The sequence below is a fragment of the Motacilla alba genome, chromosome 3 (genome assembly GCF_015832195.1).
Source record: "Motacilla alba alba isolate MOTALB_02 chromosome 3, Motacilla_alba_V1.0_pri, whole genome shotgun sequence".
Lineage (NCBI taxonomy): Eukaryota > Metazoa > Chordata > Aves > Passeriformes > Motacillidae > Motacilla > Motacilla alba.
In genome coordinates this window covers 108214974-108236436 of record NC_052018.1, presented here as the reverse complement: position 1 = coordinate 108236436, position 21463 = coordinate 108214974, and the positions used below count along the sequence as shown (strand labels likewise).

General features: G+C 44.0%; 1 long non-coding RNA gene across 1 annotated transcript; it reads left to right on the top strand.

Annotated features, from left to right (window-relative positions):
- Positions 1-289: 289 nt before the first annotated feature.
- Positions 290-19118, top strand: LOC119699455. The gene is made up of 3 exons (XR_005256426.1): positions 290-484; positions 15886-15994; positions 18491-19118. It is a non-coding gene; the product is annotated as an uncharacterized LOC119699455 (long non-coding RNA).
- The last annotated feature ends 2345 nt before the right edge of the window (positions 19119-21463 follow it).

Here is a 21463-nt window from a genome sequence, read left to right as displayed (position 1 = left end):
ACCAGTATTTGGAACAATTTGTGATTTCAATTGCAAACAAGCTTGGTGTGATTATGTATAGCAGCAGATGCTGGGAAATATGAAATATTTTATCTGGCAGGTCCTATCTCTCTGTAGGTCCAGCAGGCCAAGAGACCAAACTTTCCTGGGAAGACCCACCACAGCAACAGCATCCAGCTTTTTCCTTTTTCCTTTTTCCTTTTTTCTCTTTCTTTCCCCCCAGCAGCCGTACAACTTTCCTAACTTAAAAGCAAAACCCGTTCCTTTTCTCCTCATTGTGCAGGTCTGCAGAGGGAGAGCCTGCAGGAAGATGGGCAGGGGCTGGGAGCACTTTCATCCTGCTGAGGCTGTGTGTGTGTGAGCATCCCGAGCATCCCGGGGGGATCCCTCTCCGGGAAGCGCCGCGGAGCCGCCGGCGGTGTGTGCTGCCGATAAGGAGATGAAACAATGGCTGCGACAGCAGGAACCTTCACAGAACGCCTCGGTGAGGATGTTGCAGAGTCAAAAGCTTTGTACCTTCGCTGCACGGAGCAGATCTGCTCGCCCCTGAGTGCTTAACTCCTTCTCTTCCTTTTTACACTGTAATTTCATGCACAGCTTGTAAGAGCATCCAAATTTTGTGAATGCTGAGGAAATGGCAATTGTGTTTCGTGTTACTTGCAAGGGTTTACATTTCCTTTCTTCCACTGTGAGACCTGTAAACCACTGCAGTGCAGCCCAGGCTCTGACCCTATGTGAAGATTTAGGGGTGCCCAAGCTGTGCGTGGCAGAGGTGGGAAACCTGATATTGTATCTGTGGGGTGCCCTCGTGGCAGGAGGGAATGATGAATCTGACTCCATGTTCTCAGAAGGCTAACTTATTATTTTATGATACTATATTATATTAAAGAATATTAAACGAAACTATACTAAAGAATACAGAAAGGATACTTACAGAATGCTAAAAAGATAATAATGAAAAACTCGTGACTCTTTCCAGAGCCCCGACACAGCTTGACCCTGACTGGCCAATAAGTCAAAATAATTCACAGCAGAAACCAATGAAACAATTCACATTTTGGATAAACAATTTCCAACCACATTCCAAAGCAGCAAAACACAGGAGAAACAAATGAGATAAGAATTGTTTTCCTTTTTCTCTGAGGCTTCTCAGCTTCCCAGGAGAAAAATCCTGGGCGAAGGGATTTTTCAGAAAAAATATGAATGCCACAACCTGACATGTCCTTGCTTGAGATCCTCAAGTGGAGCTAAGGAACCAAATTTCTTACATTATTGATGCCTCATTTCCTCATTACTGCCACAAAGATTTATGTGAAGGGACTTCCAGAGTGCTAATGGAATTACCCACCTAAATCTCCCCCGTGCCAATGGCAGGGAATGCTCTGGTTCTTTGCCCTCACGTTAGTACTGGGTGAGTAATTGAATTATTTGTTAGCTAGCAAAACTGAAAGTCCTTGATTTTTGTTGGTAGTGTTGAGGCCTTTTCAATACCTGTTTTTTAAATATCTTTACTTAGGCTTGAGTTATAATTTGAAATACGAAATTAAAACATTTTGATAATTTTTTCCCATTCCAGTGCCAGCAAGGGTCAGTGGTTTCATTCAGTAAACTCTGCCCTTTTTTATTATTTTATTAACAAAATGCCATCCTGCAGCATTCCACTTATCTCTGTTTAGTGTGCCAGTTTTTAATATTGCTTCAGATCTGCTGCTGATTTTGCTGAGAAGTCCTTTCCCATTGCCTCATGGCTGCCAGTTAATTTCCGAAAATCCCCTTGGGTTTGGTGTCTGTGCTAGGGCACAGAACTGCACTGGCTGAGCTTGGGGAGGATGAAAAGAGCAGCACAATCACTTGTGTGGAACAGGGCCAACTTCTGGTCTGGTGAAAATGACTGAAAGAGTTGGAATAGTTCTGGAAATCACTCTGAAATCAAGATGGGAGGATACAGCTGGGGCTGGGCAGCCTCTTGTGTGAAACCACTTCTATGAACCTTGTTCAAGTGTGTGCTCAGACACCTGGGAATGATTTATTCCTTGTCCTGGGCCTCATCCTGTGGAGCTGTGAGTGTTGTCAGGAAAGGTGACCAGGTCAGCTGCTCCATGCACTAGGAGGACAGCTTGTGCCTATAAAGAGAAATGCAAGTTCAGGACACTGGAAGTATGATAGCCTGAAGATTAATGACAGAAAACTATCATGTGTTTGAGGAGAGGAAGGCAAGCAGGAAAAAAGGAACCTAAATTAGGCTGCAGCTCCCTGGGCAGAATACTCAGGTTATAAATATTCTGGCAGCATTTAGAGCAGAGCTGGCTGTGCTGGTTGCTCTTTGCTGTCCTTGACATTGTCTGTGTGTATTCCTGCTACTGTTGTGCTGCGCTGACAAAGCCTCCCCAAGTGTCTCTGAGGTGTGGGAGGAGACTGCGTGGCTCTGGCAGCAGGACTGACTCCTGGCCCTGCTGGAGAGCGTGGGGGTTGTGCCCCGTTTGTCACAGCAGCACTGTGGGACACGAGCATTTCACTGTGAGCATTTCATTGCTCAGCTGGTGCCGGGATGCTGGGTTTAAAGAGCATCTTCTCAAAGGAGCCAAACCTTTCCAACCTTTCCTGATCTTTGTGATCAAGCTGGCACAAGGGCTTGAAATGCATCATCAACATCCTTTCCAGCCTCAAAGCTGGAGGGCAAGGGAAATTGAGGCATGAAGAGGAAAATGTGGGGTGCTGATGTCCCAGCTGAGTGGGAGAGCTGAGAGCAAAGCAGCAAAACTCTTCTCATTGTCAGGCAGATTTCAGCCTTCAAAACCCCCCAGTGATTGTTTTAGGGGAGCAAAATTTTCATTGCCAGCACCTGCAGTGAGCTCCACCTCTCCCTCCCTTTGTCTTGGCCCTTTCCTGGGGGGGACCAAGGTGTGAAGGGAAGCCAGCAGTGCCTGCTAAACGAGATCAGGCACTGGTCACTGTTTGCTGGGCTGCAGTGCATGGGATCCCTGGGAATTGCTGCACTGCTGAGTGAAGTCAATCCACTTATCAGCACAGCACTGCTCCTGAAGGATCCCAGCCAGCTGCTCCCGTCTGCTGTGGTGCATGGAAATGAAAAGTGCAATCCAGACTCTGGTTCCAATGAAAATTCTCTCTAATCTGGAATAGCTCTACCCTGGGAGGTGCCTTTAATATGATAGTAGGGCTGCTATGTCAGGATGAATACTTTTTTATTTGTAAAAAGAAAAAAGAACTTTATTCCTGCCATAAAAAAGTTTAGTGCAGAGAGTTAACTGAGGTAATGTTTGTAAAAGCTGAAAATATCAGGAACTCACATAAAAGGCAAAGGCAAACAATGATTTCTTTTCTTTCTTTTTTTTTTTCCAGATTTTTCTTTCTCCTCTTTTAAAGCTCCCAAGAGTTGATTTCCTGGTGTAATTGTCATAACTCCAGAGCTGAGTAATTAATTTGTATTTGTGTCAGTCCCATGTATGCTTCTGTAAGCATTGCATGCAATTCAGACTAAATGAACAGCTAACCTAAAGCTGGTACTGAGCAAATCAAGCTGCAAACTGCGATTATAGGCAGGAGTAAAACCCTTTGCAAGAGCTCCACTGTGCCATCAGGTGTTCTCTGCTGGATGCAGTGTTTTTCTTGGATTATTTATACAAAAAGGCTGCTTTGATTTTTGTTTCTATATCAGATGCATTATGAGACCAGTGCTGATGTCCTGACTGTGTCAGTTTCCTTGATTTTAAGGAAATTTTCTAGGCCCCTTGGTCTGCCCCTTCCTGGTTGTGCTGATGTCTCTGATGTGAATAAAATCAGAGAGGTAACCTTAATGTCATTCAGAACTATGACTCTTCATGTTAAACTCTAGCTTTTGGCTTAATAACTCAATAACCCCAGAACTAACACCACTGTTCAGCCAATCAGGACTTTAAGCCAGCCTATTTCAGTTAAGGAGCCAGTGGTTTTTGGACACTTCTCTTTGCAAGATTATACAGGAGTTACTTTATGGTTATGGTTGAGTTATGGTTATTTTTAGGGTTAGGATTCATGTGGAGAGAACAAGGAAGGGGCTAAAGCATGGTGGAGTGGGGCTGTGAAGGGATTCCCAAGGGAGGTGTGGGCTGCCAAGGCACCTGGGTGGTCAGAAACTTTGTGGTCAGTGTGTTGTAGTTGGGGATGAAAACCCAAAAGGATGCACTGCTTGTCTCTCACTCCTTCACAATCACAGTTGCTTTTGGGGCCAGATGCATCCCTTTCCTGGAGCATAATTTCCAGCTCCAAGGAAACCATTAGCCATTTTCCTTAGAATACACTTTGAAATGTATCACCTATTCATTACAGTCCTATTTTAAATGAAATGGGAAATTCATTATTTTGAAATCACAAACTTTAATGATTCCTCTCTCTGTGAGAATTCATTAGGCTTTATTTAATCAACCACCTGATGCACACTGTGGTCTTTGCAAATAGCAGCTGCAGTTGTGTAACAGGGAAAAACAGACTCCATGGACATGAGGAAAAAACCACCCTGGGTAGCAGTCCAGTCTGCAAAATCAAAAATCAGATACCCATAGTTTAGGTAAATTGAAGCTGAAAGAAAACCAAATCACTTTTGCAGCACCAGGATGAATGGGAAGCCAATCTGAATATCAAACTGACCTTGCTCCAGGGGAGAATAATTTGGCATGATATATATGCTGTCTCTGAATGTGTTGCTTACAGACAAACTAAGTGGTTTTCCTGGAAAAAGAAGAAAAGGAGGTGAACATAAAGTCATGAGGAATTAAGGGTCTTACTCCCAAGTCAACCCTGAGATCATTTTGGAACCAATGCACTTTTAAGGGAAAGATTTTTCTTGGTAGGAGTGTTCATTTATGGGTAACTTCTCCAGCTGTTGACACAAATTTTAGCACAGCAGCTCGAGGACAGCATCAGCATTAATGAACACAGGACAAGTAGGAGTGCATGAGAAATGGAGAAAAAGCATGCTGCAGAGGGACTGAGAGAGTGGGTACTGAGAAGCGTATCCTGGCCTCAGTGAAGGTACTGGACGCTTTGTTAAAAATGTCCAAAAAATTAGTGATTTTTTTTTTTTCTAAGTAGTGATTCTGTTATAGAGCTCCTGTAGCCAAGCAGCCCTCATGAAATGCTTAAAGAGGCTTGGTGTGTTACTAAACCCACCACCCTGAGAGCAAGAACAGGAGTGGTTTTGTTCCTGAAGCCTCACTGTCAGGTCTCATTAAGGAGCTAAGTGTTCTCTTTTCTCCTAATTACCCTGTGCAGACATCCCTGGTGCTGTTCATCTTCATTTTATGGCCCCTGCAAGTAAAGTGCAGCTCCATAAAAAGCCAGCCTAAGATGTGCAGGGTAAGAAGGCACAGACCTGCTGGGTTGGGTGCAGAGCATAAATACCAGGACTAAATGACAGGGTGGGTTGGCAGGAACAAGAGTGGGAAGATTGTGCCTGTTTGTTACTGCTGGGTCTCGGGGGAGTTTTGCCACCAAATTCCATTAAAATGAGAGTTGCAGCCTTTAAAAGCATCATTCAGGGGCTTGTTTTGTTAAATAAGCTAGCAAAGATTGTATATTAGTCTCTGACAAGGCTACATTTGGGTGAAAACCATGCTGAATTATTTATTTTGTCATTAATGTCACACAAACCACAGTAAGGAGAATTATATGGGCTGCAAAAGCGAGTGGCTCTAAGTCAGGTTCAAACAAATGGAATTGTTATTCTTCAATACCAGTGGCGGGCTGCAGCTGCCTAATGCATCCAGGAGAGGATGAGAAGTGAATGGTAAATCAATGGAAAGGTTCACACCTGACTGACAGCCTTTAAATAATGTAAAGGGTCCCATGGCAAACGGCAGAGTTATACAATACATTAGCATTTCACACCAGTGGGAAGACATGCAAGGAAATGTTCAGGAGGTTTTGGTCTTGTAGCTGCAAAGTTTAAAGAGCTGGAGAGGAAAGTACATGGAAAATGGGGTGGAAAGCTCAAAGTGTGCTTTTACAATGAGAAATTTTAATTTAGCCAGACTGACTTTGGTTGGCATTGGCCTTTGGTAAGGCCAGAGAGGGTCGTGTGCTGTGCAGGGGAGAGGACTCCAGGGAATGGTGCTCCCTGGTATACTTGGGGCAAGGAAGTGAACCCAAGGCCACTTTGGGAGTGCAGGCTCAGCCCCTTCTTGTGCCACATGTGAAGCCTCTAAGCCATGTCATCCAAGTTTCCACAACTCTGATGCTCTGCCCACCTCTTGCCAGCTGTGAAAAGACCATTCAGGGCATCCAGGAGGTTTTCAGCTGTGTTCTGTCTTTCACAAAACAGCTTCTGTTTCCCTGAACAAACATCGTAAGAAGTAGGGTGAACACAACTGAAGTTGTATCTAGCAGGTGCTGAGGTTCTGTCTGGTTCTGGGAGTCTGTGCAATGTGCATTATTGCAAATCCTCTCTGGACATGTGTACATGCCAGCTTGTACATGAGTGTGCTCATGCCAGCTTCTACATAAGTGTGCTCTCTCTCTCTGAACTACGAAAGGTCTGAACTTTGCATTCCTGATCCCAGAAGTGGGCCATAAAGGGGCCTTTGATTTGGGGCTGTTTGGTGTGCTCAGAAAAGGAAAAGAGGAGAAATGTCTCATGGACAGATGGACATACCTTCATGTTAGGATTAGTTTATGGCCATAAACTAAGCCACAAGAAGTTTCACTCAACATGAGGGAGAGCTTCTTTATGTTGAGGGTGGCAGAGCACTGGGAAAGCTGCCAATAAAGATCGTGGAGTCTCCCTCTCTGGAGACATCCCAAACTCACCTGGATGTGTTCCTGTGTCACCTGCTTCAGGTGATCCTGACTTGGCAGGAGGTTGGACTGGAGGATCTCCAGAGGTCCCTCCCAAACCTAATGGTTCTGTGATTCTGTGTTTTCCCGCTACACATTAGGATGGGAGAGTGAGGCTTGGCAGGGCTGGTGTTTGATTTGTCATTCAGCAGCAGACTTTTGGTGGGACGTTAGGTGTACAGTGATTTACATAAGCTATGCAGCTTTCTGCTTTGTCATCTATGAAATTGGGAGAAGTAGCCTGAAAATTATGTAGTGATGAGAAATGCCTTAGCAGCTCTGTGGTGCTGAGGAACAACTATGATGAGGTAACAAGACTGTGAAACTTTGCTTTATTAAATCCTTTCCAATGTTAATGGTTAAAGTTTATGAGAACACTATCAGAAACACATGTAGGGTTTTAAGAAGCTGAGGTATCATTTATTCTGCAGTGAGAAATGACAGCCACTAAAAAGACAAAAATTGCCTTTTTGTTTAACCATAGTGAGGTTGAGCCTGTCATTAAATGCAGGTTGAGAGCTTGTTTCAGCATGTCTGATAGTCCACAGCAGACTTGGAGGTTTATATGGAAGAATTCATGGAATAAACTATGTAATGTAATGCTTGGGTGCAGCCTTTAGACAGGGACAGCCATCAGAAGAAGGAGCTTCTGACAACCAGGAATGGGCTAATGAAATTAATTGCAAACATTTTCTCAGCAATAGAAAAATTTTAAAGTAATCATACTTTTAATTTAATGATGGTAAAAATTCTGCTGTGTTTTGCTTATGAATACTAATTTTAAAAAACCCTAATATCCAATATAAACCTAATTTATCTCTGTTTGAAGCCATTGCCCCTTGTCCTGTCACTCCAGGCCCTTGTGAATAGTCCTTCTCCATCTTTCTTGTAGGCTCCCTTCAGGTACTGGAAGGTCACAGTTAGGTCACCCCTGAGCCTTCTCCAGGCTGAACAACCCTGATTCTCTCAGTCTTTCCTCAAGGAAAGCTGCTCCATCCCTCTGATCATCTTGGAGGCCTCCTCTGGCCTCACACCAACAGTTCCATGTCCTTCCTGTGCTGGAGCTGAGCTGGACACAGCCCTGCATGTGGGGTCTCAGCAGAGGGGCAGAATCCCCTCTCTTGACCTGCACCCCAGTGTGAGTCAAAGTAAAATTTGCATTTTAACCTATAACAAGTAGCTCCTGGAAAAAGTAATAAATTTGAATGTGCTGCAGTCACAGATGTCCATTAACTGTAGGAATGGGGTTTGGCTGCATTTCACTGGGTAAAGCTACGTCAGGTTTTCACCTTGCTCTACCATTGTTAGTCCCCTGAGGAATTACTCCATGTTTACACAGCACTTTCCTTTCCTGGCTGGTAGAACAGCTTGTTTGCCACAGCAACCCCAGTGGTGACTCTGCTGCTGAGGCACAAGAGATGTTCACATGAATTTTGGAAATTATTGGTGTTTCAAAGCAAAAGGGATCTGATGTAGAAATGAGATGCTAAGCCGAGAAAGTAATGTGTGCTACAAGCTCATTAACCAAGATTCCTGTGCAATCATCTTCAGTAATGCTCTTGTTTCATCTGTTGGTTTTGCTTTCCTCTGTCTATGCATGCACTAAGGGGAAAAAAAAACCTTTGAGAAACAGAAGAATACAGTTGCAGGTGCTGAATGATATTTTTAGCCTAGTGTTTGACAAAGACATTGCTAATGCTGCCAAAACCAACCAAATCCATTTTTCCTTTAAGGGAGGCTGCTCCAGACCTGAAGGTTCCTGGATGCTTGTCTGGGCTCATGCTGCTGTGCCACTCGTTTTCCTGATGGGAAGAGTAACATTTTGTGACCAAGACAAAGCTTCATAAGAGCAGCAACAGCCCAATTACAAATTGCTCTCCTTTCTGATTAGTCCTTTAAAGGACAATCTCTCAGACCTGACTCCCAGGGGGCTGAAATCAGTGTGGGTGCAGCATGGCTTGGCTTTTTGAGTAAAATGGCCTAGTTTTGATTAGGTAGGGAATCAGAGGATAAAGGGATTTATTTTTCTCAGAACTGGGCCTAGAATAGCAACGTATAAACCTGGATCAAATAGCTGAAGCCAATATCTTCCCCTTGAGGCTTTCTTTTGGTTCCTTTGTAGCACATCAACTTAAAAGAGACCTAAACTCCAGTTTCTGAAGGTTGCCGAGTGGGAGGGCAAAAAATAAAAAGGGTGTTTGGAGTTCACAGATGCAGCCTCTTAGAAAATTGTGGAATCAACCTGTCATCCTTGGAGTCATGGCTGATAATTCTTATGTGCCTCTTGGTCTTTATCTAAATTATCTGCTGGTACATCTGCAGTTTAAGGATGCCACATGACACTTGGTACAATGCAGTCTCTTTAGCATGTTCCCACTCTCCTGGTACTTAGGAAGGCAGCATGGACAAGAGAGGGAGGGAAAAAAACAAAAGCTTTTTTGCTGCATTTTGCCCTGGTTGTGTTAATCCTCTCTAGCCTGCTGAGCAGCTCAGGCTGTTGGCTGGGCATTGCTGACCAAGAAGCTGATGCAGACACTTCCACCCACCTGCAGATATTCTGTCCTCTGTGCGTATTCCTAAACTATATTTGGAGTCAAAAGGAGAGAACAGATACATAAGTGCTTATTTTAACAACTCTCACTTTAAGGAGCTGCTCCTGCTGAGTGGGCATAGGGATGTGTGCTGCTTCTTGCTCCAAACAGAGCCTGGAGGCCCTCAGTGGGTGACAGGGTGGGTGGACAGAGGCCTTGGTGACACAGGGGATGGTGAACCTGCCCCCAGGTCAGGCAGGGGACCAGCAAAGGCCTGACCCTGCACCCACAGAGCTGCCCCCAAACACCAGCTCTGACTCTAGTTTCTGTCCCAAATCTTACTGGATTTGCAGTAACTTGTTTTAGCCTTTCATCTTGCTTTCCTGGATCTTAATTTGTTTAGCAATACATCTTCTGCCAGGTTGTCTAAAATACATTGAAGGAAACAACACTAATGGCCCCCCAGATATGACAACAAAAGAATAGAAAATAAAACAATTCCCTTAAAGGAGAGAAAACAGGGTGGAGGAAGGGGGAGAAGCAAGGGAAGAAAAAAGACTTGGATATTTTGTCTGATATATTTGGTTAGGATTTTTTTTTCAAAGAGCTTTTTGTTTTAATAGTCTTTGGTTAAAGTGAAAAACTGTTTTATTAAGAATATTGCTTCTACTTATTTTCTGTAGAATTAATATTTGCACAGAAAAAAAACACAGCTTCTACTTTCCATACTAATTTTGACTGCTTATCCTTGCTCCTTTTAATTTTTTAAATGAAATTATACCTGGATCCCTGTAATCCTAAATTCAACAAGAAGAAGTAACCTGAATGCTACTGTAGATCTGCCTGCTGATTTAGAAACGATCTGATCAATTTCCAAAAAATAGCTTTTGCAATATATGACCTGGAGAGAAGGCACATTTGCTTCCAGGAAACATAAAAGGAAGAAAGAGCAAGCTTTTCTCCCTCCCTTTTCCCAGGGAAAAGATGCAATATTGGAGACTCAAACGCCTGCCACTGGGGCTACACCACTTCAACCCTGCAGAGGCAGAAAGAAGCAAGGAGAACCACCCCTCTGAGGTTAGGGTGAGAAGAGTCTCCCTCCCATAGGCCTCTGTGGGCACATGTTAATGTTTTGTGTTTCATTGGTTTACTGAGTTGATGTCAGCCCTGTTCAGCCCCCTTTTACCATATTTGTATTCCTCTAGAATGTTCTCCCCTCTCCTGATCCCCATTGGCCCCAGTTTGCCACAGTGTTCTGCCCCTGTTATCCCCTTGGCTCCCCTAGTTTGCTGCCCCTCCCCTGCACCCCTTTTCCCTGTTCCCATTGATCCTTGACTGTCAGATCCACCCCTTTTCCCCCATATTTAACCCTGTGCCCTCCACCCTGTTGTGTCTTTGTCCCTGGACCCTCTTCATGCCAATAAATAGTTTTAGGATTTGCAAACAAAGACCCATCCGTCACCTCCTTCATCTGCTCTTTTAACAAGTGTGCTCTGAGCCCTGAAAGTGCAGGTGACTTTCTGGGATTTGTTGAGGTGCACTACTTCAATGGAACATTCAAAATCTAAAGGCACCAGTAACAGAACGTACATAATGAGCCATTTTTAAAAAGTCTTTTTGTATGTAAGTGACATCCTGGGCTTTGGTGGCTTGTTTCACAACGTGTTGAGTTTTGTTGCTCTGGCATGGAATGGTTTCTGTTCTGGAATTGCACTTTGCTATGGGGAATGTTGCTCCAACAGGAATGGGATTTGCCTCTCCTCTGGGAACATTTTCCCACAGCTCGTGTCATTATTGTAGGGAATTGTAGGGGTGCCCACTCCAGCCATGTCCCTGCTGTCCCATGCACTGTTCCAGGATATTCCCATCACAGGTTGGATGTGGCTCCACGTTTGCCAAAGAGTTTGTTTTGTTGTATTTTTCTAGTGGGGCACTGTCTAAGAGGCACCAGGCAACTACTGCCCATCTCCCAGAGTGAGAATTCCCTCCCTGGGGACATAAGAGCCCCGACCGGGAGGAGCAGTCGGATGTACGTCGCTTGTGACGCTGTGCTTGAATCAAAACCTTGAGACCAGAAGTATGAAGCAGTTTCTGTCCATGCTTTCCTTAGGAGAGGATTTTTCCCTTATTGAACTGCCCCACACCTTTTGCAGACCTGTTCTGGCCAGCAGGCTACTGCTTTCTCATTAGCATGATACATTTTTAAAGAGATGTGCTACAACGAGCACAAGTAAGCTCTGAAGCCTTAACCAGAGGCCATGAAATGTTGTGTTACGTCTCTTTTTTTTTGATTACTGCATAGAGGGAAATACATTAAAACTCAAAGCAACAGTGACAGAATGAACCTGGGTGAACAGGCTAAATCAATGGGTAAGCAGTTCCTGTAAGATTAAAAAAGGCGTTAAAATAGTCACGCTTTGTGCTGTTTTGAAGCTCACAGGCATGACATTTTTGGTGGGTTTATTACATTTTTTGTGGGTTTGAGTCAAGTAGACAGTGTCAAATTCTGATAAAACAAGTTCCAACATCCTAAAGTCAAATGATGATACAATGTAATATGTACAAACTGTGAGTGGAGGTTTTTTTTTCTTTTCATTCACTCAGAGTATTTTTAATATAGCTGAGAATTTAACCATGTGTATCACTGCAATTTAGAAACCAGCTGAGCTAGGTTGGTATTAACTCAAAATTATTGGAAAAGATGAAGACCACTTGTAATTTCCAAAGACCTGTATGACCTGCTGGACGGCCTGTATGTCCATCTGAAGGCATTTTGCTGCAGTATTCTTCATCTTTTCTGCACTTTGATGAAAAAAAAATCAAATTATTTTAATACTCTGTTTCAGGGGAGCAATTGCCTTTTCAGGTAGCGCGATCTCAGAGTAAGCGCCAAATGTAATGTTCTATCATTGTCTTGCTTAGGGAAATGTGTTCTTGCCTAAATTAGTTCTGTGATGCATCATCTGGAAACATTTCAAAACAAAAAGCTCATCTTGAAGTGTTTGGCTTCTGCACTGTGGCTTTCTGAGCTCTCACCACAACAGGATCTGAACCCCTTCCAGCAGCACGTTAAACACCGTGACAAACATCTGCCATGTGTTGTTTGCTTTTGCATCCTCCCCTCTGGGGAAAAGGCAAGTGCAGTGGCATGGCCAATTTCGGTCAGGTTTCTCTGTATGAGGCTGGTTTGGGTTTTTTAAGCAAGATGCATTTTTCTGAACTCCAGTGAGAAAAGGCAAGGTGGAAGAAACGCACGGAGCTCTTGGAGCGGCAGGCAGGAATATTTGTGAAGTGTGGGTGGGTGGTGCTCACTTCCCTCACGCTAAGCTGGGGGAATGGCTGATCATACTGGGATTTTTTGGTATGGGAGAGAAGCAGAGCTGGGAGCAAAGGGCAGGTTTGCTCATTGTTAGATCACAGGAAGTGGAGTGAGAACTGGCTGGATTCCAGCCTCGAGTCCGGGACTGTCCCTTGGAACACAGGAGCATCCCTGGCCACAGCAGGGGATGAGGAGAAGAGTCACTTCAGGAAACTGTGGTGTCAGAGTTTTGGGCTTGGATTCACACTTAATTCACAGGTTGTCCAAGGTGAGATTTTTCTGGTTGAGAAACAGCAAACATGATGCTATCCTGGGACTGCTGGTCCTTGTGCTAGAAGGACTTCAGCTTTGAGAGAGCCTGGAAATCCAACTCTGATGTGCAACCCTTCTGCTGGCTCAGGTCTCAGGAGCTGGGCTTCATCTGCATTGCTAACTGTGGTGATCTCATCATAGGATCCATTACCAGTGCCGGTGTTCCAAAACAGACTCATTTTCAGTTGGAATTTACCAGACCAGATGGAGGCACAAATAGTTAAATTGTCCTGAAAATCCAATTTGCCGTAGGACAGAGGAGTTTGATAATTGATATTAAACCACTGTTGGGTATTTGCCTTTGCTCTCCATGAGAGGAGGGAGGCCAGGCCTCCAAAGACTGGGAATGGGAAGCCCAGGAAGCCCTGGTTATTCTCACCTCCCCCAGCCTGTCTGGCACAGGAGTCAGTGCTTCAGCCCCAGAGGTGTCCGTCAGCCACTGGCTTTGCTGTCCTGTAAAATGGCATAGTGCACAAACTTATCTGGACTCATTCCTAAATCCAAAGCTGCTTTACGGAATAAACTGGACACAAATTACAAACATCCTTTGTATTTTTCAAAACTTCATGCACAGCTGCTGGTACTCACTAGTCCTGGAATAAATACTCCAGACTTCAGACCAGCATATTCTGAACACTTCTACAAAAAAAGACAGTGTACTATGTAAAACAGCTCTTTAGTTCCTAAAACTGGGAGATCCCAGCTTCTTAAATTCTCTGTACAATATCCAAAGCAAATATTGTCTCTGGATCATAAGTTTTATTAACCTCTTGAATTTGCTCTATTTTTATTTTTCAAAAAGCATGCAATGACTGACAAGCTGGGGATGATGGGATAGGAGACTGTATCAGCAACATTTTGAGGAAGAATGCAAAAGGTTTTGGATAGAGAAAGGAGGAAGAGACTCCCAAGGGCAGGCAACCTTCAAAGACAGGGAGGAGAGAGAGGAGTGAATAAAAGGCTATGCAGGCAAAAGCAGACTCTGAAATCAAACTTAGCATAAGATTAGCAAAAATGTCTGCATTTACATCACCTGAGTGATGGTTGGCAGTTGGCAGCCCTCTCCAAGGGGATCAGGAAAGGTGCCCTCTTGTTTTCTGTCTTCCAGCTCATGGGTCAGCTATATGTTTCCAGGGATGATTTATGATTTCCAGCTGAAGGACACATGCTGAGCTTTAACTTACTCCAGTAGAGTGACTCCTGCTGCTTCCTAAATGCTTTAGTGTCTATTGCAAAGCTTCCCAGGCTGCTCTATAAACAGTAAATGGTTAAAAGCCAGTGAGGAAGGAAATGGCTGGTTAACTAATAATCCTAGTGAAAATTGGCCCTTGATGAAGTGCAGACTCTGAGGTGCCTGTGATGGGCACCAAGTTTTCTTCCAAACTATGTGCTTTTTATTTCTGCTGGTGTTGAACACTGCAGAGTCTGATTCTGCAGTCAGGGGCTGTTTGTCACTAACTGCGGCATGGACAGACTCAGCCTTCAAAAGGTGGTGGTTTATGTTGTTTCTATATTTTCTTTTTAAAATCTTTACCAGTGGAAAAAGAAGCTAAACTTGCAAAATGAGAACAGTGAGAAGAGAATGATGTGTCTGTTGATCATGATTATGCTACGAGAAGCACACTGGCATAATGAAGGGAGAATTGCTAACTATGCTGTGGTCTGTTTTCACATGTTTATGGCAATTAGGTACAGAAGTGGGCAGATTGTCACTGATTTTAGGCAAAGCCCCTGAGCAAGCACGAAGGAGTTGAAATGCTGGCAGGAAACAGTTCATCCTTTGCAGCCCACCTCTGCATTTCCAGCAGGATTGAATTCACCCATCAGCAGCACATGCACAGTGTGGAGCTGCACGAGCAGTGCCCAGTCATTGTAATTTTTCATGGAAGCAAAGGAGGGAAGGCACTAAACTCCCAAGAGCCTCAAATGCAGTAGGTATGATATCACAAAGCTTTGTATCAACTTAGCAGCCCTTCTGCATGTGCACAGAGTGTGAAGTCTTTCACCCAAACTTAGCTGGTCTTTGCTTTGGTTTAGTGGTCCCAGGCAGATTGGTGGTTCTTCATCACAAAACCTCCAGTCTGTGGTCTGTTTAGGATAACTTTGAGGGACAGCACTGGGAAGCCATCCTTCCATGGGATAAAAGACTTCCAGCCCTTTGATGTGATATTGAAAGGCAGATCCTTGTGCAGCCACTCAACCAACTCGAAGGCTGGGGACCTCGAGCCTGCAGCTCCTTGCACAACCAGAGCCTGATTTCTCACATGGGTCAGTGCTGGACCTCCCTTCACTCAACTTGAAAAGCACGTTTTCTCCTTAAAAAACCATCAAGGCTGCCTGTTTTCAGTGATTCATGCATGTACAACCCATGATCAGTCTTATGGATTTGCTCCAGGTTTTGTTGTACTAATTGCCATCCCAGGTGGCTGTGAGTTAATTAACTGCGTGTTTCAGGTGCACCACGGCCATGTATAAACAAATCATTACTGAATAAAGAATGCACAGATAGGATGTATCTGATGATGTGGCAAAAATACTTTGGTTTGACCAGGAAAACTGAAATCCAGATATTATTAGTGACCATATGTAGTTCTTTACATTAGTTGTCTTCACCTAGATTTGGTTTTTGGAGGTTTGGGAATAAGGAGTTATCTAAGGATTAGATATTAGGAAGAAATTCACTGTGAGGGTGGTGAAGCACTGAAACAGGTTGCCCAGAAAAGTTGTGAATGCCCTATCTGTGGAAGTGTTCAAGGCTAGGTTGAATGGAGCTCTGAGCAACCTGGTTTAGTGGAAGATATCCTTGTCTATAGCAGAGGGATGGAATGAGATATTTTTAGGATCCCTTCTAACCCAGGCCATGCTGTGATTCCATTATTTTAATTTCATTTTCAGACCAGCCGGTGCTTTGTGAGTTTTGATGACCTTCCCTCTTTCCTTGCTCAAAGGAAACCTGGTTGGACATCTGGGGAAGATGATACAAAGCCAACAAGATCTCCTGTTGGTAAGGCATCACCGATATCTTCTGGTCTTGAGCAGCAATCCAGTGTCTCCCAGCTATTTTCTCCCTGTGTGTCACCCTCAAAGCTTGCCTTAGCACACAGATGGCCCCAGCACAAGGAAGGATGGAGGAAGGCAGCCAGAGCTCCTGTGGCAGCCAGCCCTGGTGCTGGGGGACAGATTGAGGGGTCTGTGTCACCACTAAGCAGGAAGCCAAGCATGTGCTCTTCTCTCCCACCACCAGACCTCCAAGTCCCTTCACTCTGGGGTATGTCCAGGCCTGAATCTATTGATGTTCCATCCCTCTGCTCTTTCCACAGTAAGTCACTTAGCCAGTTTGCATCCTTCCCTTGCAGGGCAGTGCTGCTGGCAGGGAAAAAGAGTGGGATGGGGCTGGCAGAGAGGATCAGCAGGATGTGGCTCTTGGTGGCAGCTTGGCGTCTTACTACCCGGGGACACGCACCTCAGTGGGGTCAGCAGATCCCTGTGGATGGGCAGGGGCATTCCACAGCAATTGCACCCATGCCTGCAGCCAGGTCCCTGTGACTGTAGCCTCACATTTCATTTCCAAAGAACTACAGAGGATTTTTTGGTGTTAAGTTCTGTCTTGCTGATGTGTCTGTTGAGTCAATGCCTCACTCAGCCTCAACCTGAAACACAGCTTGGGACTATTAGCACAGTTCCTAATTTCAGCTGTGCATATGAGCCTTCAGCTTCAGTTTGTTCTCTCACTGGAGTCACTGTTTACTTCAGCATAATTTTTCTAAATTCATACCTATCCTCTCAACACACACAGACCTCAAAGAGATTTTCATGCATTTAAATGAAAAATCCAAATAGTTCCCTTTTCTCGTTCACATTATGCAGCATTGCCCTTCTCTGTACCTTGTCCTATTTCAGAGCTGTCATGCAAATAAACCCAACTTAAAAAAAAAAAAAAACACAAAAAACCCCCATGCGTCCTATCAACCTTTTTTCTCCTTCTCATGCTGTATCTGCAGGAAGAAATCCCTTCTCCTTTCTGCCTTCCTATTTCAGATGTTTCCACTTCTTCCCTAACTGTGATCTTTATGGATCTTTATGGTTCCCCAGTTGCCCAGGAAACAAACCCTGACTCCCTTTTCCTCGACGTGTAGTATTCACTATTCCATGAAGCTACTGTTTCCTGAAGTGTTTTATTGTGGGTTTTTTCCCCTAAACTACTCCAGAAGTGGGAATTCTCCTTTTCAGTCCCTGTCCTGGGGCACTCCCTTTCCTTTACCCACCTGAGTCTACCTGCATGAAGCAGTCATTGCCTTTTCTACCTCCATCACTGCAGTATCTGACTGAATTCACCACTCTTTCTTTTGACTGTGTGAGTGTACTGAACAGTCATCCTTCTGCAAGGCATTCTGCATGGATTCCCATGGGATTGCCATGTTGGCCACAGAACAGAGATCCTCTTTGGCAGTCACTGAAGATGGAGAAGTTGAATCTGGCTCTGGGGTTTGTGGTGGGCAGTCCCTGGAGGCAGGGGGTGTCAGCAGGAATGATCATTTGTCCTTCCTCTTGGCTCCAGTGCACTTTTTATTGGCTCTCCTGGGCACCAACCATAAAGCCAACTCAAATGCTCTCGCAGAAGGAAAAAAACACCAGAAAATGAAAAAAAAAACCCCAAAAACCCCAAAACAACCAACCCTAAAAATTATAAAAAAGGATATATGATGGGGGAGAGATTTAAAGAGTAAAATGTAGGTTGTCCCTGTGGAATGAGGATCTTGTTCTTGCTGCAGCTGGGACTCTTAGTGAGGGAATGTGGATGTTGGTGTGGCTGTGGTGGGGAGTTTGCACAAATCACAGGTGGAGCAAGCGAGAGACCCTGGAGCAGGTATGGAAGAACAGCTCAAGGCTTTTGCCTGTAATCCTCTCATCTCTGATATTCCCTACAGAGACCCCTGATGGCCAAGAGACTGCCTTTTCCAAAATGAAATATGCTCTGGAGTAAGATCTCCAGTTTGTGGTAAAAATAACTATTACTTCACAGGCCCGTGGAAGAGCACCTGCCTGGGTAGCAGGAGACTGGCAAACCACAGATACAAAAATGGATGTGACAGCTTCTGTGCAGAACATCCATTGGTGAAGTTAAGCTGCCCCATCTTCCCTTTTTCCTTGTAAAACTTTGTATTATCTTGATTTTTAGTGACACATGGAAGGTAAAATGGTTTAAATCTTAATGATTCATGGGATGGGGACTGTTTGTCAGCTTCAATAAATCTGTTAGCCTCTTTGACAGTGAGGAGAGAAGAGCTGTTTTGAATTCCTGGTATGTTTTAAAAGTTTCTTTCAAAGAGTACTGGTTTTTTTTCTCTCCTCTCATGTTTCTCAGAAGAAACCAGCCTGCCAAACTGCTCCAGGAAGCTCTTCTGAGATAGAAACATCCATCTCTGTGTACAGTCTGTACTTGTGAAGCAGAGCACAAAGCCCTTTTTCCATTTAATCCATATTAATTATCTCTCTGCAGCTCCTCTCTAGTTTCCACTCATCCCAGGCACCAGAAACTTGTGTGGCTGCATCTCAAACAAACCAGAGCCTTTCACTAGCCACCTGGTAAGTCAACACTCCAAAAATAAAAAATAAATAGAAAGGTTTACTGCTGAAGGATTGAAGCTTTCCACACTTGAAAACTGAATGCCTTGGGACTGTGGACTAAGGCGGATATTTTTAGTGCCATCAATATCTCTTGGAGTTGATATCTCCCAAGACAGATGGTTGTTTCCCACTGAACGTTGTCAAATGTTTGCTCAGCCAAGATCAATTTTGTTCCAAGTCCTTTCCCACCTTCTGCTGAAATACATTTCACTTGCCAGACAAAAAATTACAGAAACAGCATGAAGCCCTGCCACTGTAGAAGGTTCTGGTCCCCGTGGCTCTCCTGGGTCCTTTTGCAGTGTGACTGACATCCCTCTCAGTGCTGAGGAAGAATAAAAGATGCACTCGTGGTGTGAGCACATCAGGGCTCAGGTCCCATGTCACTGCTGATTTCCTGTGCCACCTGCACATCACTTCTCAGCCTGTCAAAGAGCCTTGCTGCCACGCTCTGCTCCTGATCCCCTGCATCCTGAGCTCTTACCCTCCACACCCCATATTGATCTGGTAAGAAAACGAGGTGCAAGGGAAAGGAGGAGGCACAGAGAGGCTGAGTTTGTGTCCGTTGCTCAACAGCTGGAGCTTTTCTTTTAATTTCAAGCCCATGTGAGTCTGGAGACATGGAAGCCCTTTGTGGTGCCCAGCAGCGTGCATGGCTCTGTGGGCATTTTCAGCTGAAACCACTGGGGAGCAAAGGACTTTTCAAAGGGTGGTGTGGGATGTGTTTGTTTTCTTTTCCTTGCTCGTTGCTATTTTTAGCTGAGCCTGACTTGTCACAGTGTAAGAGACAGAGCTGGTTCTTTCCAAAGTACAAGTTCTCTTGGAATGCCTGATTGTTACAAGTGAGAAATTACAGTGACAGCAGCAGCTTCTGAAATGTTATGATGATTCCTTCCTGCTACACTTATATCTTGTTGTGGCTCTGTATTTGAAAATTGTTAATACATGGTTGTTTTCTAGCAAGAGCGTGGCAATCCAGGCTCAGTAGGGTATCTCTCATTTTTATTGCTTCATACAGAAAAATAATACTGATTTAGTTTTGTAATTCTAAATCCTTTTGAAAATGCTACTAAATCAAATTCATTCTTCTGCACACTGAAAGGTACATTGGATCATCCAGAATATTCTTTCCATGCTGATCCATAATCTTTACTATTAGAGATTCAGAAGGTGGAGCTCTCATTGGTAGGGAAATCAATGCAATGATGCCCAAAAATATTTTTCATCCTTAATTTAGTTGTCAGAGTGATCTATTCACATCCCTCTGACATCTTAAACAACCCCTATATCCTCAGACTGCTTTTGCAGAATAGGATTATAGTTGAAAGAAATGTGCAGGCCTTGGTATTGTTTGGGATTTGCCTGGGATTTATTAATGTTTCACTCCTGCATTTTCCTTAGGATTACAGACCCTTGATCCTTAACTCATGTAGGAAGCATTTTCAGCCTCCTCCTGCCAAATGAGCATCTTCACTGTTACCAAAGTAGTGTGGATGCATAACCATGTATCACACACATATAGGCCCAACTTATCACTAAATTGTTAACCTGCAGAAATCACTTTCTGTCACCTGGCAAAGTCAAGTGGAAGCCTCAGTGTAAGGCCTTTTCTTATATGGACTTTATTTTCTTTTTTTTTTTTTTAATGTCAGCCTGTCAATGGCAGCAAGGTTTGCAGTGCCATGGAGACTCCTGGGAGGGAGTAGATGTGAGGATGATCAATAATTTGGCCTGCAGGGGGGTTTGGGACAGCCCAATCCCTATCCTCTTGTACAAAGCCTTCTTGTGCAAAGAGAAATAAGGGGAATGCAACAATTCCATCTATAAAAATCTGGGAAAGAAAAACCTGAAACATACAGTAACTTTGTGTGTGTGTTTGTGTAAGATGGTGGTTTTTATTAAGCCTTATTTTATCTATGTCATAGAATCACAGAATGGTTTGGAATGGACCTTAAGGACCATCCAGTTCCAGCCCCCCTGCCACGAGCAGGGACACTTTTCACTATCCCAGGTTGCTCCAAGCTCCATCCAGCCTGGCCTTGAACACTTCCAGGGATCCAGGGGCAGCCACAGCTTCTCTGGGCAGCCTGTGCCAGGGTTTCAACACCCCCAGAGGGAAGAATTTCTTCCTAATATTTAATCTGACCCTGTCCTCTGATAGTTGAAACCATTCCCGTTTGCCCTGTCACTACATGCCCTACTTAGCAGCTAGCTTCTCTCCTGCTTTTTTTTTTTTTGGAGCTTTCTCATCTACTTTAAACTGTAAGGAGAAAAAACCTCTTCCTTTCTCCTTAAGAATATTCACGTGCAAAGGCCAAGCTCCTGCTCTTACATCTTCACTTTGGAGTTTGTCTCCCAGATACATTAATTCGTGGAACACTGTCATTGTTAAGATCCAAATTAAGCTGCCCATCCTGTAAAGGATCCCCCCTGCCTGAAGCAAAACAGAACAGTTAATGCATTTTTTATAAACAATGCCCTTAAGGATGCATAAAAGGCGTGTTGTGAATAGTAAAACGAGAATATCACTTTTTTTTTTTTTTTTTACTCCATAAAGCATAGGAGAAAAATCTACAGGTCAAATTCCTTCTGATGCAAATTAAGCCAGATTCTTTGATTACAAGTGCTTGGTCCATTTCTTTTACTACGGCATTAGAGCTTCTTCTGGAGCTCTGAAACAGCCCTGCTAGGGTGTTTGAAAATGTGGCAAGTTCAATTATAGAACTATGCAATAGTACAGCTCTAAAAACACTTCTATGTGAACAGAGCAAGAACAGAGGACATACATTAATATTTCAAGACATGTTGAGGTCTCCTAAAGCTGCTCCCTGGGCAAGGCAGGTTTGAC